The sequence below is a fragment of the Sapajus apella genome, unplaced genomic scaffold (genome assembly GCF_009761245.1).
Source record: "Sapajus apella isolate SASKATOON/1434 unplaced genomic scaffold, GSC_monkey_1.0 scaffold91, whole genome shotgun sequence".
In the NCBI taxonomy this organism is placed as follows: domain Eukaryota; kingdom Metazoa; phylum Chordata; class Mammalia; order Primates; family Cebidae; genus Sapajus; species Sapajus apella.
Window position 1 is genome coordinate 2,126,605 of NW_022437031.1, and position 22,427 is coordinate 2,149,031.

At 37.8% G+C, this 22,427-nt stretch overlaps 2 protein-coding genes across 3 annotated transcripts in view; one reads left to right on the forward strand and one right to left on the reverse strand.

Moving 5' to 3' along the window:
* The window catches only part of ZC4H2 (zinc finger C4H2-type containing), a 116,240-nt gene extending 101,515 nt beyond the window's left edge, over window positions 1-14,725 (reverse strand). Inside the window, exon 1 of the mRNA XM_032255803.1 lies at window positions 14,610-14,725. The gene's annotated coding sequence lies outside the window, so the exon portion shown is untranslated. The remainder of the gene's footprint in view (window positions 1-14,609) is intronic.
* A 64-nt stretch (window positions 14,726-14,789) lies between these two features.
* The window catches only part of ZC3H12B (zinc finger CCCH-type containing 12B), a 504,463-nt gene continuing 496,825 nt past the window's right edge, over window positions 14,790-22,427 (forward strand). For both annotated transcript variants that reach the window (XM_032255797.1, XM_032255798.1), the window contains exon 1: window positions 14,790-15,251. The gene's annotated coding sequence lies outside the window, so the exon portion shown is untranslated. The remainder of the gene's footprint in view (window positions 15,252-22,427) is intronic.

Consider the following 22,427-nt stretch of genomic DNA (forward strand, 5'->3'; position numbering starts at 1 on the left):
CTTGCTAGCAGATTCTCTTTATTGAGTTTTTAGCTTGCAGGCTTTGATAAAACATGCTGTCATGTTGAAGTGGCTCTTGTGACAACGAACTAAGGGCAGCGTCTCTTCAATAGCTAGCAAGGAACTGAGGCCCCTCAGTCCAACAATCCACAAACAACTAAATCCTGCCACCAATCATGTTAACTTCAAAGTAGCTTATTCCAAAGTTGAGTCTCGAGATGACTAGAGTTCAGCGAACACCTTGATAGCTACCTGTGAAAGACCTTGAAGCAGAGGACTCAATCAAGCTGTGCTTGGATTCTTGACCAACAGAAACAGTGAGATAATAAATGTGAGCTGTTTTAAGCTGCTAGATTTGGGGGGTAATTTGTTATGCAGGAAAACCATTAGAGGAAAGAAATGATGGACATCTCCAGAACATCCATTTAAATATCCTGCCATGGGCTAACAACTCATGATTCAGATATTTTCTCTTCTGCTCTCTCTTCTCACAGATGTCTCCTTGTGTAGAAAAAAAACCTTTCTAATAATCAGGTTAGAGAATTCTAAAATTGGAACTAAATCTTTCATAGGTGAATGAGTTTCCCATCTTTGAAGATATTCAAGCAGAATCTGTATGACTGTCTGTTAGAGGTTTGTGAAAAGGATTCAGGCCTCATATGAGGACAGACTAGATGGGTACTTCCTAACCTTTCTCACATGATAGAAAACAATACTTGCATGTATAGTACACTGGAGGTAAACAACAAGGCTGCTTGTGGCTTGAGTGACCAATTTCCCTAGGTTGAGAGAAAAAGGGATTCCTCTGGACACATAATTCACACCAGTGTGCCTTGGTTCATTGATCTGGAAACCCAAGATGAGATGACTTAAGGCTTTTACATACTTAGGTTCCCTGGAGCTATGGTTCCCATGGTGTCATTCCAAGAACAGCAGGGTCAGCATAACCTAGGCACTTTTGGAATGCAAGCTCTTCAGCCTTCCCTTAAACCTGCTAAATCAGAACTATGGGAGTGAGGTCCAGCAATTCATATTTCACCAAGCTCTACAGGAAAAACTGGGTTTAAATCTTCATATTTGCATTTTTGGCTGTCATCTGTGAGAAAGTCACTTTGCCTCTCTGTAACTCAGTTATATCATCCATAAAATTGGCTAAATAAACTATCTTTAAAAATTAATGATATATTTATAAAGTGTTTAGTGTAGTGATCAACACATAATAGTTATTTAGTAAATGTTAGTTCTAGTCCCATCAAAAAAACTGAACTGAATTTATTTTAAAGAGCATTTATGAACACATTCAGTAGCTTGAAAATTGTACAAAATGATACAGGAAGCAAAAATCACCTACAATTTCATATAATTTTCAACATTATGTGTCTATCATTCCAGTCTTGTTTCTGTACCCATTTATACTTAGAATAAATAAACTGCCTAAACAACTTCTAATTGTGAGTAATGGCTGTACACTGCCAATTCTTGATTATTCATTTGAGTAATCATTGGTGGCAAATTAAAATCCCAAACTGGTTTCCCTCTGCCACACAGCATGTATCTGTGCTGCCTTCCCCTGCCATCAATTAACACTTGCTTGAGAATAAAAATTCATTTTTATATCAGCTAAGGGCAACAAAATGCCAAGAAATCAGAGCAAGTATTCCAGAGCATGCTAGAAATAGGACTCAGATTACCTGGAACTTTCTTTCCATGAAAGCAGGGCTTTGAAAATTGGCCTTTTAAGCACCTACTATCTTTTAGGCATTGCATTTAATTTAAAAAAAAAAAAAGGAATCAGACACACTTTTAATTATTTTTGACAGTCCAATTTACTAGGGGAGTTAAAATAGGTATATTGAGAATTTCAATATGTCAGGTCTATTCAATTTAATTCAAGAAGTATTTATAGATTATCTAATATGTTCCATGCAATGATGAGTATGATGCTACCTCGCTCCTTAAGGGGATCACCACTTGATAAGGCCAAGAAACACATATAATCCAAATGTTGGTTGGGTTAGCCTTACTTCTCAGAGATCTTGAAATAATTGGTTTAGGCCTCTTACATTCCATGATATGTGAACTCCTTAATCTCCTCATGATTCTATGATAATCCAGGGCTTATACCCTCTTTCTTATCTTAGGTTCTTTTCTCTGCCTCCTGCATCTCCACATGCTATATGTATTTTATTCTAATACAATATAGAGGTGGACCTCAAGTCTTCACTAGTTTACACAAGAAATCTATCCACAATAATACTTTCATGACTTCTAGACTTTCTTAAAGATTTGGAGGTAAAGAGAAAATTCAGAGCAGGAACCATATGTCTTTCTATCATCTTCTTTCTCCTCTTCTCATCTCTTCTCTTAGTCATCTCCTTCCGAGATTGCTCTCATAGTTCTAAACACATTCTCCTCTATTATGCAGAACACTTTTATCCTCCTCAATTCCTCCCTACTAGCTTGCTTACCTCAACGCATAAAGATATATAGCCAAAAAAGTTCATTTTAAAAATGAATTACTCTCCTTACAAGGCAGCTAGGTTTATATTTAGCAAATTTATTTTTGCATTATATCAACAAATAAATATATTAACAAGGCAGACCCTGTTAAGTGTCTTCCTAATACCCATTCCCCTTATATTCCTTGCCAACAGAGCCTTAAATTTGTTTTGACCGTCAATGTGGCCAGCTTCAGGTGAGAAGGTGGAACTTTTCCAGCTTTCTTCAAATCAAGGTGGCCATGCACCCAGTTTCAACCAATGATCATAAGGGAGAATCAGCTGGTAAAGCATATGGAAAAGTTTTTGCTCTTCTGAAAAAAGAGACAGAAGCAGCTGATGCTGCTTCTTTACCCTAGGGAAAGTTCTGATTGGCCTGCCTGAAATAATGTACTTATCCCCTAGTTTAATCAACTATGTTTAGGGAGTATGATCATGTTGTAATAATATAACAACTCTTATTGTAACCATGTAGGTTGTAGGATGGACAAAAAAAGGTGAGAGCAGATTTTTAGAGAGAGTTTTGGAGTAGGTAATCCCACAAGTACTTGCTAGAACAAAGTTAGAAGACAAATAATACTGGGAATGTAAAGAGATTTTGTTGGTTTTGGATAGAATAACCAAGAATGCCCAGATTCTGCCTTACTCTTCCTTTTCAACTGTTTCCTGAGAACAGGACAATTAAAAAATTGGAAACAGAGTATCATGTTATTATAAGTTGGACTAGGGCTCAATATGTCTAATACAGAGTTCTGGGAAACCTGATATGAAGCACATACCTAGAGTTCTAAGAGAGTCTAGTATTTCTGTAACTCAGGATGAATAAAAATATTACCTTTCTATCAGGTACACATAGCTAAAAAGAATGAACTTTGATGATCCCAGCAAAATGGAAGAAGGAGCAGCTGAGACCAAGGTTTGCCCAGCTGCCTGGTCTGTATTCCAGGGTTCCCATTCTTCAGCCTACAAGTAAATGTGATCCAGGCATGTCTCACATTCTGATTGATTGATGTTAACTTTTGTTTAGAAAGAGGGAAGAAAATAATAGGAAAATATGTGGGAACCATCTGTTAGAGTTATTTCTGATGTGAGAAGAGGCATTGAGACTCCTCTCCCCTTATTCTGCATTTTTTTCTCCTATCTCTTTGGGCCTTAATAGTAAGATGACAGTCAGCGATAACCATTCCCCTTGTGAGGGAAGACCCATGGACTATCAGAGAAGTTCTGCCCCTCCTTTTCTAACACCGTCTCCTTAACACTCATTAATTATTTTGTTTATCCTCCTAGGACCAAAGCTGCACAGCAGTTCAAACATTTACCTGTTATTTTAGTTCACATACCAAATTATGCATATCTATAATTGTCCAACCTGGTTCGATGAGTAATGCATGGTAGCATACTCCAAATAATGCAACATTAGCCCAGCAATATCAGATACATTTGAACAATATGAAACCACTCTAAATATTATGTTTTTGCAAATCTAAAGTTTCATGCTGAAATCTATTTACTATGTAGAAATTCAATTTCCAAAGAAATTAAAGCCAAAAATGATTTTCTCTTCAATTTATTATTTTGCTTTATCTCAGCAAGAGGAGGTTTCACACAGATTCCTGGGTGGAGTCTGATTTCCTTAAACAGATGCATGCTTGGCTATATTTCACTAGGGTTGTAACTCTTCTAGCACTTCTGAAGTTGGAATGATACAAATTCAAGTCTCCCTTGGATACCACTTTTCTCAAGTTCTGGTTCAATAATCATAAAATGCAGGATCAAGTGCTTACAGCAATCTTAAGCAAAAATAACATTATCATATTGCTGTTACCAGCCGTATTGTTCAGATAACGAGAGTAGAGGGAGAAACAGAAAAAAAATTGGGGTTTTAACTTCATCTGTATGCCTGTCAATTTGTGCTAAGTGTGCAGTGTCTATAACCCATCAAATAAAATTCAACTGAGAATTCTACCACTGAATCACCAATGCAAGTATCTAAAGAACTTCTGCATAGCAAAAGAAAACACCAATAAACAGAGAGCTCACAGAATGGGATAAAATAGTCACAAACTATGTATCTGACAAGGGTGTAATACCCAGAATCTAAAAGGAACTTTAATCAACAAGCAAAAACTAAATAATTCTGCTAAAAAGTGAGCAAAAACATAAACAGACCCTTCTCAAAAGACAACATACGGGCCACCAACAAACATGAAAAGATGTTCATCACCACTAGTCATCAGAGAAATGCAAATCAAAACCACCATGAGATACCATCTCATACCAGTCAGAATGGCTATTATTAAAAAGTCAAAAAACAACAGATGCTGGTGAGGATGCAGAGAAAAGGGAACACTTATACACTGTTGGTGGGAATATAAATTATTAATAGTTCAGCCTCTGTGGAGATGTCTCAAAGAACTTAAAGAAGAGCTACCATTTGACCCAACAATCACATTACTGGGTATTTACCCAAAAGAATATAGATCACTATACCAAAAAAAAAAAAAAAAAAAACCCACAAACCATATGCACTTGTATGTTAATCACCACACTATTCACACTATCAAAGACCAATACTGCATAGCCATAAAATACAATGATATCATGTCTTTTGTAGCAACATGGATGGAGCTAGAGGCCACAATCCTAAGTGAATTAATGTAGAAACAGAAAACCAAATACCACATATTCTCACTTGTAAGTGGGAGCTAAACATTGAGTAGACATAAACATAATCCTGAGAATAACAGACATTGTAACCTGCTAGAAAGGGGAGAAAAGGAGAGGTGCTTGGGTCGAAGAACCACCTATTGAGTATTATGCTCATTACTTGGATCCAATATATCAATATTACAATCCTACACATGTACCACCTGTATCTAAAACAAAAGCTGAAAATAAAGTAAAATAAAATTCAACTGAGATAAATTGTCTGTGAAGAAAGCAGTTGAGCTGCCATATTTATTCTCTAAAAGCTTCATGAAATCCCAAATCCATTTTTTGTTTGTTTGTTTTTTGTTTGTGTTTTGAGTCAGGATCTCGCTCTGTCACCCAAGCTGTGGTGCAGTGGCACAATTACAGCTCAGGGCAGCCTCCACCTCCTAGGCTCAAGCCATCCTCCCACTGCGGCCTCCCAAGTAGCTGGGACCACAGGTGATCACCATCATGCCTGGCTAGTTTTTAAAAATATTTGGTAGAGATGAGGTCTCAATATGGTGCTCAAGCCCCAAATCTTTACTAGCTCTGCGCTGCTACTATTGACATTTATCAAACATCCATAATGGTATTGCTTTCCTTCAGATTTTGAATTCCCCAGACTTTGATTATCTAAATGGCAACATAAACATTTCTCCTACCATTTAAATTCCTGCCACAACAAGATGTGATCTGTCTGAAGAAATATACTACTCCTCAGCTCTGAGTGAGAGAGTAGGATTGAAGAAAGCAAGATGCAATCCCTCCAATCAATGCCCCAAAATATGTAAACCAAAATCCTTTTTTATCCATAGAGGGAGTTTCCTAGATGGCCATAAGGAGAATTTTGCTTTCTCCATGTGGAACTCCGTCTTCTAATCTAGCTTAAGTGCAGCTGCCTCTTCAGTCCACATTTCCCAAGGATTTCCTACTTCAGGAGAGAATCTCTTTCCCTCCAACTACCAGCTGCAACTCTGATTACTAAACATAAGATGCTGCACAAAATATTTTCTGTGTAGAGCTATGGGAAAGTGTGATTAAAAAGTGGCTCACCTGAAGCCTTAATGGAATTCCTGTCCCCAAGCTCAAATCCAAATGTTACTGTTCTCTGAACCAGCCACACATTCTTAGATACGGGGTGGAGGGGGGCGGGAACATTGCTGAAACTGCCTCTAGGTAGGCCCTGGACCTCTTACAGGGGGAGAGGAGGAATAGGAATGGAAGGACCATGAATGGGAATGAGACCTATTTGCAATATCAATCCCACCCTTTATTAAATCTGACCTAATCAGCGTCATGCCAAGTGACCTATAATATAAATATTTCCCCTTTGGGAGGAAGGAATGAAGTAAGGGCTGAGTAGAAAGGTACCTTCCTGATACAGGTAAAGGGCCATTACAAATAGGAATTAGGCAAAACAGTTGTGGAAAGAACTACTGTTTTTCAGGCAAAGGGGAAAGAATAAGCAAAGATACAAAAGAGCTAACCAAGCAGTATGATATGGAAGAGCAGAATGTTTGTACAGCTATTCAGTTCAAACTAGCTTAAGCAACAAAAGGAATTTAGCACAAGGATAGAGGAGTGTCTTATGGAGCCCAAAAACAAGAAGGCAGGTGGGCTTCAAGGAATAAGCTGCAGCTAGGAACACAACTGCTATCTGGACTCTCTCTCCCTCTCCTATTGCTGCATATCTCTGTGTTTCTGCTTAATCTTTTATAGCAGGCCAGCATTTTCTTTTCCCCCAGACCATATGGTAGAAAAATGGCTGCTGCCAACAGCTATGAAGTTTATGCTGCTTATCATAAGAAAGCTACCAGACCAGGATGAAATCTGTTAGTCTAGATTCCAGATTCCCAAGGAAGGACTATATGATAATTCCACCAATTGGCTAACTGTGGCCAATGGGTCACATTACATAAAATCTTCTACAGTAACATTATGATGGAGGTGATGGAAAGAGAAACTCTCAGAAGGGCGATGCTCAGCCCAGGATACTTAAAAGTTATATTAGATTCCCGGGCATGAAGTGGAATGCAGAGAACAGTAGAGGACACGACTGGAAAAGAGACAGATTATGAAAAGCAATGTGGAGCTTGAAGTGTAATCAATAAGGAATGGGGACTAGATCTGAAATTTTTTTAAGCAGGGAGAGAATATGGTAAGGTTTGTATTTTTAGATAACTTATTCAAGAGTCAGTGCAGAAGATGGTTTGGAAGAGAGGTAAGAGTAAAGGTAAGGAGCTTGATTAGGAAGTTTCTGAAATACTCCTGAAAAAAATAATGAGGGACTAAATAAATTAATGCAAACTGGTGGTGGTACAAGTGTAAAGGAAAAATAAATGAATATGAGAGGTATTTAGGAGATAGAATCAGCAGGGCTTATTAACTTAATTAGATGTAGGAGGTTAGAAGAGAGAGTCTGAGGTGACCTTTATGTTTTTGGTTTGGGAGACAAGATAAAATACACCTATACAGAGAGGGACTATAGGACTGTTGGGGGCCTGCCAAACTTGGAAGTGCATCCAGTCTTGGGATTAGATCATACTTTGCTTCGTTTTGTCTCATTGAGACAGAAATTTCAGCACACCAAGAGACAAAGCTCAGGCAAAGGGTTTCACGTATCCTTTATTCACTATTGAATATGATGCCAAAGGAGGTCCAGATCAACCTTCTGTTGGAAGTGGGCATGTTCAGTTGCCTGAATTGTCCTGATTCCAGAAGATGACATTTCTCATCCAAAAATTGAAGGCATACTACAGAGGAGTTTTTCCTAAAGCAGAGATCTGAGCATCTGGAAGAGCTGAAGAACTACCAAATGGCTATTCCAAGAGGCAGATAAAGTGTTTTTATCCCTCCTTCCCTCCTTTTTTCTTTACTTTCAATAGGCAGAAATCTGGGTGAAGTGCAGTTATAATTTCCTTTTGTCGTATTTCAGACACGAAAAGATACATGTCTCCCTAATCTATGGATATATATTTACATCTATCTGTTTCTATCTAGCCAGCTATCCCACTAGCTAGCTAGCTGCTACAATCTGGTGGAATTCCCAAAGGGCCTTTAAGAAGAGGGTATACAAATTCATCCATTCATTTATTTGACAAAGATTTATTGAGAGCCTACTATGTGGCAGGTACTATTCTAAGCATGAGAGATACAGCAGTGAACAAAGCAGACAAGAATCCCTGTCTTCATGAAGCTTCAATTCTAGTGATTTAACTTATTCTTCCCTGGTGCATATATACAGCTTATTTTTCAGGAAAAGGTACAGAAGTCTTAGCTTGACTCACATAAAACGGTCATAATGTAGTCATTTCATCTGTTTCTGTGAGAAGGTTAAATCATTATTTGACAATACCAGGGTCTCCATTTGGGGAATTTTTTTTTTTTTTTTTTCCTGGCTGGAGTGCAGGCTGGAGTGCAACCAGCCTGGAGTGCAGTGGCGCCATCCTGGCTCACTGCAACCTCTGCCTCTCAGGTTCAAGTGATTCTCATGCCTCAGTCTCACAAGTAGCTGGGACCACAGATGTGAGCCACTCCTGGCTATTTTTTGTATTTTTAGTAGAGTCAGGGTTTCACCATGTTGCTCAGGCTGGTCTCAAACTCCTGATCCATTCCCCTCATCCTTGAAAAGTGCTGAGGTTACAGGTATGAGCCACTTCACCTGGCCTCCTTTTGGGGAAATTGTTTTGGAAATCTACCCCCAAAAAGAAAAATAACCATTAGCATGGGAAAATACATTCAAGCATGGACAGGTTGAATCTGAACTGCTTGGGTGGCATCCAAGTGAGGATGTCGAGTGGACAGTTGGATCTATTTAGCTGGATCTCAGGATGGAGAGGTCTGAGCTAGTAATATAGATTTTAAAGTCATCCATGTGCAGGTAATAGAGCATTGAGAGTGGAATAAAAGAAATAGGCCAAGAGTGTAACTATGGGGGGGGAGAACTAACATTTTCAGGGTAGATTGAAAGAGAAGAGACCATGAAACTTACATAAATAAAAAAGATAAAGAGGAAGGAAAAGAACAAAGAGAATGTATGTCTGGAAACAAGTGAAGCAGAAAATTTCAAGCAGACCAAAGTGATCCATACTGTCATATGCAGCAGTGAGGTCCAATAACAAATGTACTGAAAAGTGTCCATTGCATAGGGAAATTTGTCAGTAACTGGTGTTCTTAACAAAATAGGTTTAGTGGAGTGGTGGAAGTAAAATCCCTATTACAATGGTTGGAAGGTAAATGGGAAGAGAATAAATAGAAGCAGTGAATGTAAGATAACCGCTTCGAGACCTTTGAGTGAGAAGGAAATGTGATAGGGTAACAGGAGACATTTCTAGGAAACTTAAGAAGGCTCCAGGATCAAAGGAAAGTATGTCTTTTAAGAATAGAAGAGTCTTGAGTATGTTTACAGGTTGAGGAAAATGATGTAGTTGGGAGGGAGAGTTTTAAGGTACATGAGACAGAAAGTGGGTAAGACCTCTAAGGGGCTAGATGAGACAAAGATCAGGAACTCAAATAGAAGATTTAGTCTGTTAGACTGGAGGAATAAAGGTATAATATGGGAGCAGATGCAGATTGTAGGTGAGAAAATTTGTTACCTGTAATTTTTTTTTTTTTTTTTTTTTTTTTTTTTTTTTTTTTTTTTTTTAGGAACACAGGTAATAAAGTCACCCATTGGGTGTTGGGTTTGCTGAGTGAAGAATGAGGTCATCTGTCTTATTAGAGACTGGTTGAGGTTTAGAATAGTAGCTGAGGAGAATTGGAGAAGGACTGACCAAGAGAAAGAATTGCCAAGTAGTTCTGAGATGAGAAGCTAAATCTGTGGTAACATCAGTTTGCATTAAAAGGTCATAGTGATTTTCTTCAGAGGAGTTTGAATGGAAACAGTGAACAAAGGATGAAGATCTATAGCATATAGACAAAAAGGGTTGAAGTATTGAAATTCTAGGAATTACTTCAATTCTGGAGACTCTTTAATTTTTTCTTTTTTGAGACAGGGTCTGGCTCTGTTGCCCAGACTTGAGTGCAGTGGTGTAATCGTAGTTCACTGCAACCTCTGTCTCCTGGGCTTAAGTCATCCTCCCACCTCAGCTTTGTGAGTAGCTGGGACTACAGGCACATGCCACCACACCAAGCTAATTTTTGTATTTTTTTTGTAGAGACAGAGTTTCGCCATGTTGCCCAGGCTGGAGCAGCCACTTACAGTGGCTTACAGGAGTGAGCCACTGTGCCCGGCTGACCCTTTATATCATATGTTAAGATGAAATCATCCAAAGAGCTTTCTCAGTAATGTTACTTAAAGTCTGTTTCCAATCTTATACCCTCCCCCTCAAATACATCTGTCAGTTTATGATTTCATTTATGTAAATTATTTATTAACTTGTCTTCTTGCACCATTAGATTATATGCTCTTTGGGGCTGGAGCACTGTCTAATATTTGTGCTAGACCCCTAAACAAGTAATTTGCCTTTGACGAAGACTCTCTCCTTGACCAAATTTGAGTCAGGCTCTTCTGAGTCTTCTTCTCAACTAAGCCCTGACCACGGGCTCTGTCCTCGGCTTGCTTAGTTCAGTTTTAGCAAGAATCCTGCTGAGTCAGTTTAGTGGAAATCCCCTATCTGTGGTATCTGATCATTCTGGATATATTATTAGATTCCTCATCTCCCACTCCTGATATCGTATTATCCTGGTCTGCCTTTAGCAAGATTCCCATCATATTGATTTAGCAAGAATTCCCCTAGACTTAATGTTTCCTCTTAGTAATTTTTCATTAACTGATGCCCTCACCCTGCTCCTTGGTTATAAATTCCCACTTACAAATGTTACTCCCCCACCTTGTTGGAGTCAGAGTTGAGCCTCATCTCTCTCCCCTATGGTAAAACTCTGTAACAATAATCCTTCTTGAATTAAGTCTTTCTTACCATCTTTAACAAATATCATGAAAATTTTTTCTTTAACACCATATTTAGCCATCAGATGTAGACCTTTTCCAAACTTTGGCATGCCATACAAGGCATTTCACAATCTCTGCTCAACCTACTTCTCTATATTCAACTCCATTATACTTTTACACTTCCCAGCCTATAAATACAGATAATATGTGTAAGTCAAACTTTTTTACTTTTGCTGAACACATCATGCATTTTCAAATTTTCTGGGCTTTTGAATATACTTTTTCACTTGCATGGAATTTTTTTATCCCCTTCTGGCAAATTCCCATTCATCTGTTGACACCTTCTATGATTTTATTTATTTAAGAAAGGTCTACTCTTAGTTTACGAGGTGCATCTACTGTGCCAGCACAGAGTTCTGTTTTTGAAGAACTCACTGATTTGTAATTGTAAAGGTAAATGAAGGTGAATAAGGAAAACAAAATAAAAAGAAAAGAAGGTGAATAAGGTGAAAGAGACTATTTTCTCCCCCTTAGCTTCTTAGCATATCTCTTTGGGGGAGAGAGTGAACCTTTATCCTTTCTCTAACTTTTGGAATGTAGATAAATCTCTCCAGAGATTACAGAGTCTCAGTCTCCAGTTTTATAATGTACACATATTTCCAAGATCAAGGTACATTTCTCTTTGAAATGGAAAGACATGTCTTAAAAGTTGATGTAGGAGCCCGTCTCAAGGTGTAACCATTCGTCTTTCAGGAGGACTAGAAGTATTTTTGGGAAGGTAAGAAAAGTTTTACTATTCCGTTGGAAGAATTCAATTAACTAAACAAATAGTTATCTCAATTCTTAAGTGGACTTGTTATCTGTTTTGATATATAAGTTGTGTAGAATTTTATTTTGAATTTGCAGTCTGTTGAAGCCGACTTATATGCATGTACTCTGTTGTGCTTACTCAATAATAAATCAGCCTTCTTTTATTACATATTGATATGGAGAAGTCTGTTTGTTGGAGTTTTTACCTTTCTATCATAGTAAAGGCAGATGCACTAATGTGGGCAAAGGAGTAAAGATTTTTATCTTGAAACTCCAAGAAAGATACAGAAGGAGTTTAAGTACAGCAGTGACACAGTTCTCTATCTAGAAAGAAACACAGAAGAATTAAAGATGACTAGCAGCATTTTATATATGTATTCCTCTATTCACTGTTAAAAAATATATGTGATAGAATGTCATTAGTTCAATATGTAAACAGATAATACAAGTTTTATGTGGCAAAATACAGGTTTTAGAAGATATAAGCAAGTTTTGTCAAAAGTCTGTCCCTGTGAGTTACTGATGGTCATTGGAAAAGGCTGAATACCAGGGAATTGTTTTCCTCTGAACCTGAAAGGCATGCCTGTTCCATATGGAAGGAAAGGTAGGAGCTGTGTGAGAACTCTATCCAAGCTTATTGTCACATTCACACTTGTAATATGTATTTCCTATGTTATGGTCTTCCACATTGGTTACAGCTTGTTTATGATCTCTAATCTGATATTTCTATTTAATTAGTTCTAGGGTGATTCACCCTTTTTTGCCTTTCCAATTTTTCTCCTCTTTCTTCAGTATTTTTTGGCTGGTCCGTATAAAATTTCATTTCAGTTTTACAGTTCGTTTGAGCTCTCCTCTAATGTTTCTTTTCTTTTCTTTTCTTTCTTTCTTTCTTTTTTTTTTTTTTGAGATAGAGTCTCACTCTGTCACCCAGGATGGAGTGCAATGGGGTATCTAGGCTTGCTGTAGCTTCCACCTCCCAGGTTCAAGCGATTCTCCTGCCTCAGCCTCCTGAGTAGCTGGGATTACAGGCATGTGCTAACGTGCCTGGCTAAGTTTTGTATTTTTAGTAGAGGAGGGGTTTTGCCATGTTGGCCAGGCTGATCTTGAACTCATGGTCTCAGGTAATCCACCCACCTCATCCTCCCAAAGTGCTGGGATTACAGGTGTGAGCCACTGCACCTGGCCCTCCACTAATGCTTCACTGGCACTTATTCTAAGGTTTCTTAGAGTTCTTACACATGGCACAGCTATTATTTTTACACTTTCTAAAATGTTTAAATCTTTTATTAAATAAGCATCCAGCAGGACACATTTTGTAAATATGTTTATACATTGTATTAAGTTTAATACAGAAACTCCAAGCCTAATTTCAAAAAGATTAAGTAAATAAGCCCCCTAGAAAATCACACAAGTTTGTACATAGTCATTGCCTACATGTCATTCTCAGTGTCAATATTTTAAAATTAAAAAGTGTAGTTTTGGAAGAATCACTGGATATTTACATGATCATTAACTGGAGGGTTTACGCGAATTTTTTACCCAGGTGAACCTTTGGGAAATATGTCTAAGTACTTTATAGATCTAGATGTATCTCAGAAAAGGTTAAAAACTGGTCTGTGGCTGGGTGCCTAAGGGGGAGTGGAAGGAACTGGGGTTAGAAAAAACAGAGGTAAGATCTTAGAGTACTTTGAATGTTAAGCTAGGGAATCTGTACTTTCTCCTCTATTACCGATAATGCATCTATTGAAAAATAACTCCAAGTTTTACTAAGTGTTTAATCTGAGTCACAGTTTAAGTTATATATGTTAAGTGCTTTACATTCACTCTTCCATTTAATTCTCATAGCTACTCTATAGGTACTATAATTATCACCATTTTACTGATAAGGAAATTGATTCAGACAGGTTAAGAATCTTAGCTCAGGCCAGGCACAGTGGCTCACGCCTGTAATCCCAGCACTTTGGGAGGTGGAGGCGGGCAGATCACTTGAGGTCAGGAGTTCCAGACCAGCCTGGCCAACATGGTGAAACCCTATCTCTATCAAAAATACAAAAAATTAGCTGAGCGTGTGGCTCGCGCCTGTAGTTCTAGCTACTCAGGAGGCTGAGGCAGGAGAATCTCTTGAACTCGGGAGGTGGAGGTTGCAGTGAGCCGAGATGGCACCACTGCATTCCAGCCTGGGCGACAGAATGAAACTCTGTCTCAAAAATCAGGGCTTGGTGGTGGAGCAGAAATTCAAATTTGGCTGTAATTCCAAAGTCCATTCTCTAAACCAGAGGAAAGTGAGATTAGATTTTCATTTGATCACTGGTAGAGGTATGAGAACAAATTGCAGGAAGGCAAGTCTAAAGGCAAGGAAACCAGAGAGGATGCTGTTGCAGTAGTCAAGAACTGTTAGGCCCTATTAAGGCAGATGACCCTTAACCACCTGAGTTATGCAGACGAATGACATGGTCAGAGAAGTTATTTAGAAAATTACCCTGGCAGCCCTTGTGAAGGTTGAATTGGATGAGGCAAGACAAGTAGGCAAATAGAATAAAAGGCAAATAAAATAACAAATAAAAGACAAAAGGCAATGAGATAAATAAGTAGTGAAGTTGTTGGAACTGTCACTCTTAACTGCAGAAGTGCCTGTTGAGGAGCTGGGAGACGGTCGTATCCTAAGTCCTCGGGCCTCTCGAATTGCAGAGCATCCTGGACCTCTCCTCACCCAACCTTACCTTCACGTCGCTCCTTCTAGGCCTTAGGAAGTGGGGTTTTGAGCACTTTCTAGGTCGCAGGCCTGCTGGTCTGAGCTCCGACAGTGGCGCCAGCGGTGGCAGCAGTCGCCGACAGGGGTGGGGCGCATGCGCACGGTTGCTAGGCAACGGCGGTCGGGCGCCGCGGCGGTAACCGAGCCGGGGCTGTGTGTGTAGGCAGCGGCGCCAGAGGAGGAGGAGCAGGAGGATGCAGCTGCGACCGCGGCCCCAAGAGGGAGCCGCCGCTGCTCTGTGGCCACGGGGGCCGAGGGACGGGAATCAGGCCTGGGGGTCGCGTCGTTGAGGGGACTGGGGACAGCGGTCCCGCCAGAGACTAAGGCCTAGTACCCCAGGAGGGTCCGGGCCGCTGAGCAAGCGCCTGTCCCCCATCGCCTCCCCTCGTCCCTCTACGTCGATGGTGGTGAAGTTGGCGGCGCCACGGAGCGCAAGGCACCAAGCTGCCTCCCTTGCACCCAGCTCCTCTCTGGCCCCGGCTCTTGGACACCTGCGCCGCCGCCTTCTCTCGCCCGCCGAGCCCACCCCCGGCGGCAGGCGGGGGAGGGGCTCCCCCCCTGCAGGGGCTGCGTCGAGCAGGGCGACGACGGGGACCCTAGAAGAGTAGGGGTGAGTAGTGGCACCGCACTCGCTCGGTGCTAGGGTGCCTTTCCGGCCTCCGGGGCCCCGGGAGGCGAGCGAAGCGTTGCTTTCTCGTGCAAAAGCTTCTGACGCCTCTCCCACATCTGCTCGCGGCTCTCTATTCCCTTCGAGGTAGTTTTCCTTCTCAGAGCCATCACTTTTTGGTCTCAACCCTGGCGTCCAGGAATGCGGGGTGGGTGCCTAAGGCCTGGCTTTGCTTCTTAGATGCCATAGATGCTGATAATTCTACGTACAGTCACGCAGCCTGGTTCCTGATTCGTGGACAGACTCTTCCAGTGCCGTGCTCGTCCCTTTCCCCTTGCTCTGCTTCTGGCTCTCGCTCTCGCTCTCAGGAGGCTCAGCCTGACCGCGGGCTTCTCAGCAGCCCATTCCCCCGGCTGCTGTCGCTCCATGCCTCAAGGCTTGAACAGATAGCTGGAGTGGCCCCTTACTTTTCAGTGTTGTTGCTTCTCGTTTGCGGAGAGCTCCCGAAAGCCTTGTGCCTGGCTTCTCACTCCTGACATGTAAGTTAGGAAGATAGTACTTATATTAAGTAATAAAAATAATACAACAAACACATACTCTACTTCTAAAGTACCATCAAACTTGAGAAGTAGGCAGAATGGCTGATTGATAGTAGGGGAAACTGGTTTTACAAACTACTCTTCATCCAGAATGGCATACTTCTTTGTTATTATAAATATGATTATGAAACCTAAAATATCCCAAATAAAGGCGAGGATGGGTTGTGAGATATATATATATATGTTTTTCCTGAGGTAGTCTGCAGTTGAAGATAGTCACTTCTAGAAAACATTGGCATGAGGCACCTGAAGTGATATTCTGGACAAGGTGATTAGACGAGTTTCTAAACTTGTGAGGTGCTTTTTTGAAAATTAGCAACATTATCTTTGATGAATGAGGTTGCTTCCTTAAAAGTAAATGGTTGAAAAAAATTACAGTTCACAATTGATAGGTGTATCAAAAGTTTACTGAATTTAGATTAGTAATTTTGATTGTAAGATAGTTCTGTGAGCAGACAATAAACGATGGGTTCTTTTCCCTCCCTATTGGTTTTTAAGCCATTTGAGTTTTCTTTTATCTGATGAGACATGACGAGAAAGAAGTGTAATAATGGAAAAGCTAAATTTACTTTTTTTGTAAACCTTTTTGAGCTAAAGTTTTTTTAAAAGATATATACATGCTATTTATGATTAGATACATTTATTGGGTGAATCTGTCAAGACTGCAAACTTTGGTAGTTTGGGATAAAATGCTTTGCTTTGGCAGCTTTCATGTTGTTTGAGGTTCTTTGGGATATGGTTTAAAGCACAATATAATTCTAGTACCACTGCAAAATAATCTTGGACCTCAGAGAGTATTGTTTGTTTTGTGCATTAGCAAGTTGACATGCCTCTAGTTGCTAGATTCCAAAGGTAAATTTTTGTTGTTGTTGTTTTGGAAAAGCTTTTGATGAATTCAAGTCTGAATTATTTGAAATAATAGTGTATCATATGAATATTTGCTCTTTACCTTCACATAGTTGAGAACTTGGCAGTAATTTGAATCCAATCTAGTATTCCATTGAAATGAGTATGGCTATGAAGGTGCCACATACTCTTAAGAGCATTTACCTAGGGTGTCATAACCATGTTATAAAACAAAATTGATGGCTTATTTTGCAAATGCTATCAAGGCACTTGATCAGTGAACTCTAGAATGAAGTTTTTTTTTTTTTAATTGACTTTAAACAAGTTTTTATTTTGTAGTTTCTAATGAATCCCTACTACTGTACTAGGTATTGTGGAGAATAGAACAGAAACATTAGTTTACCAGTTGGGTAAATTGCTTACTCATTGATAAATTACCAATGGGTAAATTGCTTACCAGTTGGAAAAAGGAAGATACGTATATGAGACATCGTCAACAATTGGAACATAGAGTTATATTGAATAAGGACTAAAATAGTTAAGAACAAAGGTAGATTACCATAGGCTGGATTTGTCTGAGAAAGGTTTGTAGACAAAGTCATATTTGATTTGGCTTTTAATAGAAGTATAAGCTTTCTTAGAAGGAGGAAGAGTTCAGCATAGCATGAGCTAAGGCTCTTGATTTTCTAATCTTTGTGCATATTATTCTCCTAGATTAACCTAAAGGTGGAGAGGACTATCAGTGGCAATTAACTTCTTTTTAGTGGGCATAATTTTCTATGATAAACTATGCACTAAATTAACATATTAAATATAAACAATTTCACAGATGTACATGCTATAGAAGTCAGGCTTTAAAATAATCATTGTATATCCTGAGGCAAGTGAGAATGTAAGTTCACATGTTTCTGTAACCTGCACATTTTTTTACTGTTTACTAAGAGACAGTTATATTCTGAATGTTTCATACAACACTGGTCTGATTAGTACAACCATAGATTATTAATATGCCCCAAAGACTATTTCTTGATAAAATAAATTAGGGAAATTTTATAAGCAACATTCACTTTAATTCATTAGCATATGATAACTTAATTTTTAGTACCACATTTAGTATGCTATTGCTATCATTTTCTGAAAACAAAGGGAGGGGTATGTCAGAGTTCCACAAATTGATATCTGTCAAAGTTCTAATATCATGTTATTACGAATATATGTGTTAATAATTGGCAACTAACATCAATATTTACACTGCAATTACAAACCTCTGCAAAGCTTATTTTGGTACATTTCTAACAACCTTCTGCTATATTGAAAATTAGTCAGATGACTAATGTTTCCTAGGTTTTAGTCAACCTTTGTAAATCGATATTTACACATAGGAAAATAACAAGATATGGAGTTATTACATCCGTAGAGAGGTATGTCTCCTAACAGAAATTCACATATTAGAATTCCAAATATAAAGAATTCACAGATTTACTCTCAGGAACAATATACTTGAACTTGAAATTTTTGAGGCTTCTGTATACCTTTTGTACCTTTTATTTGGTATCTTTTGCTGCCAGCAGTAGTCTTTGATTAAAGTTAACTTTAATTCACAGTAACTAATAGTTTCTAGGATCAACAAATATAATTGTTATTTTGAACATTCTCTACTTAGAACATCAGCTATTAGTTAAGTAAGCAAGTTATTAGAGAACAGAATGGTCTATACTGACACAGCCAGCAAATAGCTATTATTATTGTTGGAAATTAACCAGTTAACAGATAATAAAATATATGCAGAAGGCATTGGAGTAAGTCATTTTTGTTAAGTAAGTATTGTGCATTTCTGGTATTAACTGCTTATGCCAGTATCAAAGGGATGATCTTTGGAAAGAGGAGGGAAACTGCCAAGAAAATTAACATTACCTTGTATGTCAAATTGTAAGTAGTATGGTGATTTAAGGCAGGTACATATGTTAGTTAAATTGCTAAACTTCAGTGGTGGCAGCATGTAAAATAGGGTAAAGAACTGTCATTTTCTGTTAAGTAAAATAGAGTCATTCTCAGTATTTTTACCTAATGACTGATTCTGGAGGTAGAACAGTATTACAATGAGTACCAATGATTCATCTATAAGTTATAATTTTCCTTAAATGTGTAGTTTTAAAATTATTATTATATTCTAAAGTATGATCTTTATTGTATCAATGGACTAAAAATTTTCCCCGCTAAGTACACATCTCTCAATTGTATGATGGAAGTTTATGAGACAAATGACATTTTCCTGGCAATTCTTTTTAAGAGCAAGTTTTCCTGGAACATAATGTTTTTCACTAAGTGAAAGATACCAATAACCAATTCAGTGTAGGAAAAAAAAGCGGATACTAGAATTCTTTCTTAAAGTGTGGTATCCACAAAGAAAATAAAACAAAAATCTTCGTATACAAGTTGTAAACTAATATCCACAGGAACTGTCTCATACACAGTTATCATTCTCTCAATATCATATCTTATGAATTGTTAATCCCCTTTAGGCTATTGGTATCCAAAGTTCCCTTGTAGTCTGACTCATTCTTATTTTCCTATTGACAAGTGCACCACTGGGATTTGATAGGGAGATTAACTTTGTTATTAATAGTATTCTACTGTAAGAAGTTTTTTTGTAACAATTTTTAACATGCAATAAATATTAACGGAAACCTGAAATCGAATTTTAACATGATTAATAATGAGAAAAATGGATATATTTAAAAACTAATATTCACTTAAAGTCATTGTACAGTAAGTGTTAGTATCTCTATAACCTTTCACAGCCTTGAATTACATAGCTTCTCATTATGCTCACTTTCTATACCTCGCTTTTAATTTTCTTAACTACTGTGGATATTGATTTGTTCTCACTGTCACTCTTGAGCTACTACTTTGGTCCTTAAATGGGTTTCACAAAAGATATCTATCTTTTTATAAAGTTATTCAGGAAAGATTTTCTGTGATTGTCTAAAAAGCCAAACCCATACTGGAAAAACTGCATTTAGAACTGGGTGATTTGACTGGAAGTAGTATTGATAGGAAGAATTCTCAGGTTCTTTTAAAATACTGTGGCTAAGTTAGATAATTTTTGAATCACTAGGTTTCTATTTCAAAATAATTTGTTTTCTTTACTCTGGGAAGTAAAATATCACAAGGGGCTGGGTCCTTCTGGCATAAAAGTAGGGGTCCTTTCATTTGGATTCTTTCTGGTTTCCTCATTGTGTTTTTACCATGTAAACTTTATGTAGTTATACTTAGGATCTTTTTCATTTTAAAATAAAGAGGAATATCTTATTTATTCTTCCAGGCTGTCATATTACTACTGCTTTGTATTTATATAGTATCTTTCATCAGATGAATTCAAATAGTTATTTTTATATTATGTGACATTTTTTTACCATCTATTTGGAACTAATTTTATTTTTCTTTCAAACTGAGTACTAGTTGACATATGGGGTGTGACATAAGTAATAAATTTGACTCCACAGGTCCTGTATAAGGCAGTCTCATTACTTTAAAGTTGCTCTTTGTCCTTTGCAGGGCTGGGTATATATTATGTACTAATACATGTAATGGTTATTGCTGAGTTTAATCTTTAAATGTGCACATAGATCCTTATATTCTGTTTCTCTTCCTGCATGCTTTTAACGCTATCATTATTAACTGTTTTTTTGTTTTTTTTTTTTTTTTTTTTTTTTTTTGCTTACTATCAGTAGATTTAATCTTGGATTATATAGTTGTTGATACCATATTGGTTCAGATACCTGTGATTCTATAGAAACAAAAAAAAACAAGGAAAAAAAAACAAGGAGTATGAGAAAATGAGTCTTACACTTTATATGTTTCAAATTTTTCTTAATTTGCAAGAAGTTAGGGAGAACAAGTACTAAAATGGGTGAAGCTTTGAATTTTAGAATATTTTTTATGAACTGCAGTTTTCATGGTTTTCTTGTACATGTATTAACCAGGATTAGGACAAGATACCTAAGGTATCTTGTTCGAATAAGATCTTATTTCTCATAAGATATATGAGAATGATTTGTGGTTAGTGTATCAATGGATTATATGTAAAGACATATTTCTAAAGTATTTAAGATGCTTAGAAGCGTTGTTTAGCTTTTTTTTTTTTTTTTTGGTTGGGGGAAGGGTTTGAGACAGGGTCTTACTTTGTTGCCCAGGCTGGAGTGCAGTGGCGCAACCTCAGGTTACTGCAACTTCTACCTCCCAGGCTCAAGCGATCCTCCCACTTCAACTTCCTGAGTAGTTGGAACTACGGGTGTGCACCACTATGGCTGGCTAGTTTTTCTATTTTCAGCAGAGACCAGGTTTCTCCATGTGGCCTAGGCGGGTCTTGAACTCCTGAGTTCAAGTGATCAGCCCAGTTTGACCTTCCAAAGTGCTGGGATTACAAGTGTGAGCCACCCCGCCCAGCCACATTTGTTCTTTTAAGTAGTTTTAATCTCCTTTCTACTATCTTGTTTTAAAATTTGTTTAGCAAACTATTTATGCAAAAATAACCCTAAAGTCATTTTAATTTCAGCTTTTTTTCTGATTTATTACAAATTCTGAATCAGTGGGGTCCAAATTACAGTAATAATTCTATTTATTATTAAATAATAAATAAAATTATTAATTATTAAATAATTATTTAATATTAAATTATTAAATATTATTAATTATTAAATAATTAAATTATTAAAGCAATTAATTATTAATTATTTATGAATTAATTTTATTAACTCAGGGCCCACTAATCAAGAACTTGTTATAGGCTAGATATATATAGTAGTCATGCTAAAAGTGAATTACACTATGCAGGAGAAGCAGCCAGAGTCCTGCCAGAGGTTAGGCAATATTGGAGCTTCTTTACTGGGTATCTGCATACTGATACTGAATTAAAATAGGTTCTAAGATGGATAAAGGCAGAAACATCTAGGTTTTGTGTATTTAAAAACATCTTTTAAGTGCTCTATAACTGATTATAGCTATTAATTGTATTGGGCTGTTTACAAGAAAAGGGATTTGAACGTCACTTAATGTAAGCAAAATCGAGGTAGGTTATAGTAAACTGCTTTCATATGTTTTAAAAACTGCAGTAGCAATATTATCTGCATGTAAATTCTGTGCACTTACAAACTCTTCCTATCAATTCATCAGAATATGAAAGTAAAGTGTGCATTAAAAGTTACACTTAGTAGTCTTTATATGTTGATGGTGTTGCTGCAGCTCTAAAAGTTCTAAAACTTCAGAACCTTCTTCTTCCCCAATTCTGAAATAATAATCATATCATGAGTGCATGCATATTGGTACTGATTTGTTTTATTTATGTTATAATGCAAGAAGCACTAAAATCCAGCATTTCTGATGTTCTGAGATGAAATTCTGACAATAAACTGGAACTTCCAGTCTGGTTAACTTGTTTAAGTTACAGGTTTAACTTGTTAAAGACTTGACCTAGGGTGAGGCTGTCCATAGAGCACATCTACACCTAATGCTAGGGTTGCTAGAGGCATGTTATTTACTACTCATGCTCTTTTAGGAGGGGAAAAAGCTAGTTCTTTGCTTCATACCTTTCACAGTAGTGATAATGTGCCTCTATTGTGTAACTCATTGCTCTTTACTTATAGATTTTAGATCTTAAAAGTAAGAGCAAGGGAAGGAATAACACAGAAGTTATTGGATAAACTAGGATAAAAACTTAGCTGTTTGGAAAACT